Here is a 9,713-nt window from a genome sequence, read left to right as displayed (position 1 = left end):
AAGACTAGAGGGAAGTCAGCTAGTCATCACCACCCACCGCCAACTCTTGGGCTACTCTTTTACCAACGAATAGTATGATTAACCGGCACATTATAACGCCCCCCCCCCGGCCTGAAAGGGCGAACATGATTGGTGGGGAGGGAATTCGAACCCGCGACTCTCAGATTGCGAGTCGAGTGCCCTAGCCACCTGGCCATGCCGGGCCTGAATTTAATGACTTATGATTATTCACAGACAGCCTTTGTGTAGCTTTACACAATATTCTGAAACAAGCAAACGAAAAAAATTATTAATCTTCCCTTTAATTTCCGTTTATTACAAGCTCTACATAACAACATACCCATTTTTACTTAAGAAACTCGTAGATTAAAATATTTTGTGGGTGATAATATATATATATTATGTATAGAAATGCATGAACATGAAAAGCAAATGATTCTTTGGTACTACCGTGACTATACACACTTTTGGGCATATTTTTATATACTAGACTTAACTCACAATGAAGTAATTAATTCAGCAGCTTAACTAATTCAAACAGTTTAATGAAAACACTTCAGTAAGTATTGGCACGAAATATATTTCACTCACCATAAATAAACTTTTAGGTCTTTTGGAATCTTTAATTTTAATAACATGAAAACAGAAAATGATATTCCAACGGGTGCCAGGTTTAGTGGAAACTTAATAAACCCGATGATGACAAAACCTTGTCGAAACGTTGTACATTTGCTGTTATGTTAAACTTATATTAAAGTTTTTCTTCATTACCCATTCAAGCCGTCTCCAGCCATTATTAGTCTCAATGTGGGTTCCTCGTCATCGAATTAATAAACCTTTATCTACATTTTTATAAATCCAATAATACATAATTGCAAAATCTGGACGAAAAAATCAAACAAAGATGAACATCCGATACTATCACTTTAAGCATCCACACCGTTTATCAAGATCATATATAGTTTCTGTATATGAAGCGGGATAAATTTCAGAACCTCCATTTCATTTTTGTTCATTGTCTAGATATTTCTAAGTTTTAAAGTTACGTCACCACTGAAGTATACAACAAACCAAGAGAATCTAATCATTTCCCAGCACTCGATTTACCCTCTTCAGAATGAAATCAACTTCAGCCAGTTGCGAGAAAAGTATTAATTTCTCAATATTTTGAATTTGTTTTGTTTGTTTCTAGTTAAGCACAAAGCTACACAAATGGGCTATCTGTGCTGAGTCCACCATGGGTTTTGAAACACGTTTTTTTTTTTAGCTGCACCATCGGGGAATGAGAATCTAGATCTACCAAATTATGCTAAAAACTAAGAGATTTTATATTTGATAACGAATTCTTCAATAATATTCGGTTATCAAAAGCTTTCAAAATAAAAGAAATGAAATAATTTGTTAATACGAATAATAATTACTAGAAATATTTTGCGCTTATATTTAAGTCAAATATTTCATTTAATCCTATGCCAATGGATAAACGTTAAACTTTCATTTTCACATCTGTCGGGTCGTGCATAACCTAGAAGTTAATGTGCTCGGTCTGTGAACCCGAGGGTTCGTGGTTCGAGGCTCATTGCCGCAAACAAAAACGCGCTCCGCGATTTGGTTTCTAGGAGTAACGATCAAATCCTACTACCCCCCCCCCCAGTGGCACAGCTGTATGTCTGCGGACTTACAACGCTAGAAACCGAGTTTCGATACCCGCGGTGGGCAGGGCACACATAGCCCATTGTTCTTAACTTCAAACAAACAAATAAACCTACTAATCGTTCAGACACGAATAACGCAAGAATATGTGCTGATGACTAGAGATGCCTCTATCGGTTCGCATTTAGGGACTGTTATGCACAGATACCTCTTGTGTCGCTTCTCGCGGAAATTCTAAAAGAAACAAACAGATATTTTGGGTTGTCTCGGCGTATAGACACATTTCTATAGGGTTCATGCATGGTTCTGATATTTTGCAGCATATACACTTAAACCTATTATATATTTTTATTTTGTTACATTAGAAAGTTGTTCCACTTATAATATGTTTTACTATTATCTTACTCTCTTATATTTAATAGCTTTAGGGATGTGCTAAATGTTTCTGTTCCTTTATTTCTTGTGGAAAGAGAATATATTGTCACGAACTTGAAAAACACGACCTTCGGACAGTAGCCGCCACCAATCGCAATTGTTTTGTCTGCTGCACGGGGCAGTTGTATATGTTGGCTACTACTCCCTAAGAGTGAAGCTACCCGTGCACCTGTAACATGTGATAATACACGTTCCAGGTTTCCTTATTGCTGACTGGCTAAACCTTAGATGTGAACCTATCATATGTGATAATCCACGATCCAGGTTCCTTGTTGTTGACTGGCTAAACCTTAGATGTGAACCTATCATATGTGATAATCCACCTTCCAGGTTCCTTATTGTTGATTGGCTAAACCTTAGATGTGCACCTATCATATGTGATAATCCACTTTCCAGGTTCGTTATTGTTGACTGGCTAAACTTATATAAACTGTTTTCTTCAAAACTGGAACCACATTCTTCAGAGAGGTGCTAATGAAGGAAATTCAGCTTTGTAGTTTGCCCATAGTCTTCCTTATTTGCTGTCAACCAGTATGTTATTTATTAGCGTTCCTGTGTTTACGTTTTTGCAAAAGACTGCAGTTAATTCAGTTATTACATTGTCTAGGTGATTCATTTCCTGATTAATTCAGCTTTTCTTCATTTTAACTCTTTAATTTCAAGCAGTTGTCAATACGCAATCTTTTTTTATATGGGAACTTGATTGTTTCCTGTCTTCTTTCTTGCCACACAAATACATTTCGATACTACTCTCGTCCACCAAATCCTATTGGTGATGAAAATTTTCACCTTTTTTGCATGTTATTCTTGTAAAATCTGTTACCTTCATTTTTGTCGTACAAGTTTGTTTTGTTTGTTTGTAATTAAGCACAAAGCTACACAATGGGCTATCTGTGCTCTGCCCACCACGGGTATCGAAACCAGGATTCTAGCGTTGTAAGTCCGCATACATTCCGCTGTGCCACTGGGGGGCTGTCGTACAAGAACGGACACAGTTAACTCCTTATACAAAATACTTGTAATGGTAATATTTTTTCTAGGCTATATTTAATTCAGATTTTTGTGTCGTTTTTTGAACATATGGATATTTAAAGTCTCTTGATGAGCACGTGGCCTATCACTGCAATTTTCTTCAAAGTTTTAAAACAGTTTGAGCCAGATATAAAGAGAGTTAGGCTATAGTTAGCGAGTAAACATTGCATAATTTAATCAATATGGCTGTTGCTATCATTCACTTTGTTATTTTAGTGCCTAAGTTTTGTGTTGTTGTTTGACCAGAGGGAGGTTTCCAGTTTCTTGACGAGCGCATAGCCTAGCTCTGAAATTTTCTCCAAAGTTTAAAAACAGTTTGAGCCAGATATAAAAAGCAAGTTAGGCTAGGGTTAACGACAAAACAGTGCATAATTTAATTGGTATGGATGTTGCTATCAGCCACTTAATTAGTTCAATGCCGTAATTTTTGGATTTGTAGGAAGTCAATGGAATTTTTGTTTAGATGTTATTTATTTGTAAAGTTATACCTATTGTTAATTACGTAAAACCTTGGAACTTGTAAATGTTAGAACTTGTAGCGCTTTGTTATCATGAAGTGGACTGAACCTTGCATGCTACTGTTCTATCGAAACTTTCTAAAGGTCCCGCCCAGCAATAGAAATCGTTACAGCAATCTTTTATTCTCTTTTTAAATAACTTAAGACTAACGTCAACACAGGTGGTTGGACATTCGTCAAAGTACTGGAATGTGGTATAGCTAGTCCAAGCCCTAGTCGCGATACCAAACTTACACGATTAGTTTATTTTTTTAACTCGAATTTGTTCTAAAAGAGTTAAGTTTGAAGAATCTTTGTCCTTTAGAAAAATGGGTGGTTAGCAGGAAGTAAGGAAATGATAATTTGCAAAGGAACTCTTCCCCACATATTTAACACATTTTTTTTTGTCTTCCTACATTTCACCTTTTTGTCTTGTTGATAATATATATATATTACATACATTTGTATTTGTTTATTAATTCTATAGCAAAGTTGCATTATATTTTAATCGTAAAGCTACACAATGGCCTACATAGGCAATCGATTTTAGCATTGCAAGTCTGTCAACTTACCGCTGACTTACCGGGTGACTTTATAATAATGATAATTGTCATCTTACTACAAAGTTACAGTACATTTAACACATCAAGACAGGGATACAATAAAAAATGAATAACTACTACAAAAGGCCCGGCATGGCCAGCTGGTTAGGGCGCTCGACTCGTAATCTGAGGGTCGCGGGTTCGAATCGCCGTCACACCAAACATGCCAACCTCCGCCTTTGCCTGGTCACAAGTCCAGGATGAAAAAGGAGGAGGGTTGAATGCGGGGCTAGCAACTCCACCCCGTAAAAACCAACCTGCTACAAGAAACTGCAACAACACCTTCCGTGGTAACTACTACAAAAGAGAGAGAGGACATATATTTAAAAATATTAATCAATACTCTAGTTTATGAATTGATAAATGAGAGTAAAAAAAGGTAAACATCTAATCGAAAATGTTTTCCTTTTTTCAACTGAGTTATTTCAATTTTTAATTGAAATATAATATTTGGCTTGTTACATTATATATAGCCATTTAACAAAGGTAATACCAGGGGTTTTCTTTTCTCATTCAACATAATTTAAAACAGTATCAAATTTTAATGGTTTACGTCCTATTCCAAAACCCCCCCTCCCAGTGGCACAGCGTTATGCCTGCGGACTCACAACGCTAGAAACCGGGTTTCGATACCCGTGGTGGGCAGAATACAGATAGCCCATTGTGTAGCTTTGTGCTTAATTACAAAACAAACAAAGAAGCCAACACCATTGATTTGATAATTCAATAATATAGTTATTGAACTTTGACAAAAATATAAGGTTTCTAATCATACGAATGTTTCATTTACATGACGATATAAATTCCTCATAATTGTAATAATCCTTTACCTGCGAATACATAATCTATAAAATCATTATATTTTGCATCCAAGAATTCATTTATATTTTTGGATTTTATGAAGGCTCTTTTATAAAATTAATGTGAAGTTTGTTTGTTTGTTTTTTATTTTCGTGCAAAGCTACATGAGGGCTATCTGCTCTATCCGTCCCTAATTTAGCAGTGTAAGACCACTACCCATCGCCAACTCTTGGGCTACTCTTTTACCAACCGCACATTATAACGCCCCATGGCTGAAAGGGCGAGCATGTTTGGTGAGACATGGATTCGAACCCGCGACCCTCAGATTGTGAGTCGATTAGAGAAGCCCATGAGTTGACGACGGTGGTTTTTAATAGCTTCCTTGCTTTACTATATTATTTTAAAATTAGGGGCATCTAAGCAGATAACTCTTGAGTAGCTTTGTTAGATAATAAACCACAACATTTGTCAAATTAGTGGGGTTTTAGCATACTCTTACAATGCACCCCCTAAGGGCGTAGTGCAATGTTTTAAAATTGCTGGCGGTAACAGGACGCGAACCACGGAACCTATTTGCATGGCTGAGTGTGTTTGTTTGTAGGCGCAAAGCTTCACAATGAGATTTTTTCTGCTGCGCCCACCACAGGTATTGAAGCTCGGTCTTTAGTGTTACTTTAGTTTAAGACTTCAGACTTACCACCAAGTCACTCGGGAGCTGCAGAGCTGTGAAAGGTTTTTGATTTCTATGTTTAATAGATAAATTAAGAGGTGGTTAAAAAACCTACAGTTTACGTTATTTTCATAACAAACGTTATATTAGATATATGTTAGGTCTATTGGTTTCAAAGGCTTCAACTTTTTTCTACGTTTAAACAGTAATTATCTCTTGTGTCGTTCGTTTTTGTACTCTATAATGCACAACAGAAATTAAATATTTGTGTTTTTCTAACAATAATAACGTACACGTGATTTCATTGTATTTTATGCAGTTCACATGTATATCTTCTGTCTTTAAACATATAAAAATAAATTATTTTTCACGCTATTTGAATAAACGAGAAAAGTTGTATAAAAATACTGCTTGTGAAAAAATCATCAAAACGATGAAATTCACTGCAAGGCGAATTTATTAACACCATTTCAAGCCTAGGTCTTTCACGAAGTTTGAGGCTAAAATAAACATAAGACAACCATATAGGGAGTTAGTGAATATAGCGTACATCAAACTGCGTGTTCATTAATATTATAAAAAAAAGCTTGTTGACTGGCTGTTCTCTCCCTGACTAGCAGTTCTTAACGAGGGATGGTTAACGCCTGGTCTAGTCTTTTAACACATGTATCGTCTATGGTGTCTTTTTGGTTAGAAATAATAATTGGAATATCAAATACCCACCAGAAAAAAATATACATATCGTAGAAAATAAAAAAAGCAATACAAAAAGTCGATATCAGAAATTGAAAGAATTAAAAAATTAAAATGAATTCTATACAGAATAGACCCAGTGCCTATCTTCTACGTAAGTGTATTTCTAATTTGTGTTGAGAAAAGGGCAAGACAATCCTTAAGAATAGGTTTCAAAATAACTCCAAATCAGCTTGAAAATGCATTCACTTTTAACGTGAAGTACATTATTTAATTTTTACAGCCATCTTGTGATTAGCAGTTACCTTCACTTGGGAGTTTTGTCCGAACCGCCTTGAAGCAACAACGCTGCCCTCGAGCTCTTTCTTCCCTGTCGTTATTCATACATTGTGGGCTTGTTTGCCCACAAAGTAAACTGTAAAGGAAATTATATAAGCGTTTAAACTGGTAACACCCTGGAAAGGTGGGGCTTCGGTTTCACATGGGTAGCTTCAAAGATTTGATTTAAAACTTGTAAATGACTCCCATTGTATATATGCATATGTGTATATGTATAAATATATGCATAGGAAGCTGGTTAGATCTGAACCTTTTCCAAGAAAGTTGCTTGTATACTCGAGAAATCCTACTGTCGTTGACTTATATACATTAAGAATTTTGGATAACAAACAAAAGGCTTGAGCATGAAAAATTAAAGTGTTATGTTTAACATACTGTAACATTTTGAGATAAAATTATAAAAATTGATATAACCTATTGCAATTGTATTACATTGCATTGTTTACTTGTGCTAGACACTTGAACTAATTCGATATTTTTTAATTCACTCCCTCTCTCCATATATATATATGTATATATATATGTATGTGTTTAGTTTAGTCAGTGTAAATGTTGAACATCTATAAGCCATAAATGGACGTTCGTCGACTCTTTTCTTTTACTACCACATCCTCAGTTCATTTAAAAACTTTATAAGTCTTCTTACCGATATCTTACGTCATCTGTGACGTCAAATGAAACGTGTTTTCAATTTTGAGTAGATGCATTTGCACAAGACAAGAACCTTTTAATCCGACCATGTCCTGCTATAACAAACAACGAGATACACTACACGTTTATGTTTCTAACATAGATGTATTTCTAGACCAATAACATTACTCGCGGTTGACTCATTGATTTAATGTTACAGTATTACTGGTTACAAATTTTGAATGTTAAATCTGGCTGATTCACAATTTCTTGTTTAGCTGTCTGTTTTTTATATTATAATATTATTTATTCATCACTTTTTATTTTACAATAATATTAACTGCTTTGTGCTATAGTATGTTACACAATACAGTAATTGGTTCATTACTTTATGCTATACTATAGCTGCATGATTTATAATATCTTTAACTGTGCGTTCATTTGTTATTGGATTTTGACTAATAATGGCACTGAGTTATTATTATTATTTAATAAAATGTATTTTTTACTACTACTATCGTACAAAATTTTATTCATTTTAAACGTACTTGCTTTACGTGTTTATTTTATTTTACTTGAAAATATACATTTGACTTAATCACTAGCAGTTTGTTAGTACAATGGCTGGGATACAAAAGATGTAACACGACATCAGTATCATACTCGACTATTATAATAAAGTCAACGAACAAATTACTGTGAAAACTGAGATATAAAGAATTATAGGTTTCATGTATCATATTTATTGTATAATTAGGTAGTGCTCTAACATGGGATTTATATGTATAGCACTAATGATATTTACGTTAAAGTAAACATTCCAAATGTTTGGCTTATTCCTTTCGATTCCAGTTTAGATTAGAAATAGAAAGAAACCCATTCAGTCATTCACTTCTGGACGCGAGGCAATTTTTCTTTTTACGATCAATGATATCTTTACCACTGATCTGGCAGGTGGAACGGAGATTGGTTTCGATGGAATTCTAAGTATACCGGCAGAAAAAAAAATCATTACAATATAATTTAGTGGTGTTCAGCAGTTGTTTGTTACGAGATAGAAGCGCCTAAAATCACAAATCAGATGTGATGATAGATTTAGATAAATTTTCGGGTGTTCGACAGCAGGACCGTAAGCCTCCGCTAGGGTGTGTGAAGTTCCGGCATCCAAACTGAGTTCAAGTGCCCTCATGTGTGGTGTGGGGTGGCCACGATGAAGAAAAGAATGTTTATGCACAGGCGGACTGGTCCCCCTGCCAGATATGACGGAGATTTGGGAAGAGAAAAGGGTGGTACCCAGAATGAGAGGAGGTTTATAAACACGTTTACAGGCTACTCCTATATTCCACACACACACACACACACACACATTTATGTTGTGAAAGTATGTGCTTGGAGTATTAAACCCACACGAATAACACTTTTCATCACGATTGTATGAAATAACCTAAAATTGGGTATAATCCGATGTTCTAGTTAGTTTATTTCATTAATCACGCTAATAATATTCCTTATTACTTTTTTTCTTCCGTACACATTTTCCATACACAGCAGTGCTGTCTACCTACAGTTCAACTTACATGTCCTTGGGTGTCAAGTACCGATGTATGCTGTGGGGATCAATAAACATGATCCCACCCTACCTCCAGCGCTTAGAAATTTTTGAAGAATAATGCGCCTTTCTGTAACCGAAAGGAATACATTCTATTGTATTTTAGGCACAGGGACATAACACCAGAAATTATTTTGTTTGAATATTTCTTTACGATTCACTCAAACAATAAGAATGACAATCTCATTCCCACTTTTGCATAACAATCATTAACCTGGTGTGGAGGCAAATTAAGCAAACGTATCAACTTTACATGGACCATATGCAAGGTATTCAGTGTCATTAAAAATTCTTTCTTAATCATAGAACTTGTATGTTTAACAACATAGGACATATTTGGCCTAAATTTGGTGAACATGCAAAGATGATGTGAGGAGTTCTTAGATATGTTTTTATTCTAAGGAACCTGAATAAGTTTAGTAAGTAGTTGTGATATTGTACCTATGGTTTGAGAATATGGGGAAAACTTTGAGAAAGATCATTTGTTGGACTTTGTGTATTTTATTCTAAAGAACCTGAATAAGTTTAGAAAGCAGTTGTGATGGTGTACTTATGGTTTGAGAACATGAGGAGAACTTTGAGAAAGATCATTTGTTGGACTTTGTGTATTTTATTTTAAAGAACCTGAATAAATTTAGAAAGCAGTTGTGATATTGTACGTAAGGTTTGAGAACATGAGGAAAATCTTTGAGCAAGATCATTTGTTGGACTTTGTGTATTTTATTTTAAAGAACCTGAATAAATTTAGTAAG

This window comes from Limulus polyphemus, unplaced genomic scaffold (genome assembly GCF_000517525.1).
Source record: "Limulus polyphemus unplaced genomic scaffold, Limulus_polyphemus-2.1.2 Scaffold819, whole genome shotgun sequence".
NCBI classification, from domain to species: domain Eukaryota; kingdom Metazoa; phylum Arthropoda; class Merostomata; order Xiphosura; family Limulidae; genus Limulus; species Limulus polyphemus.
The sequence above is the reverse complement of the archived record's forward strand: the minus strand, read 5'-3'. Positions refer to the sequence as shown.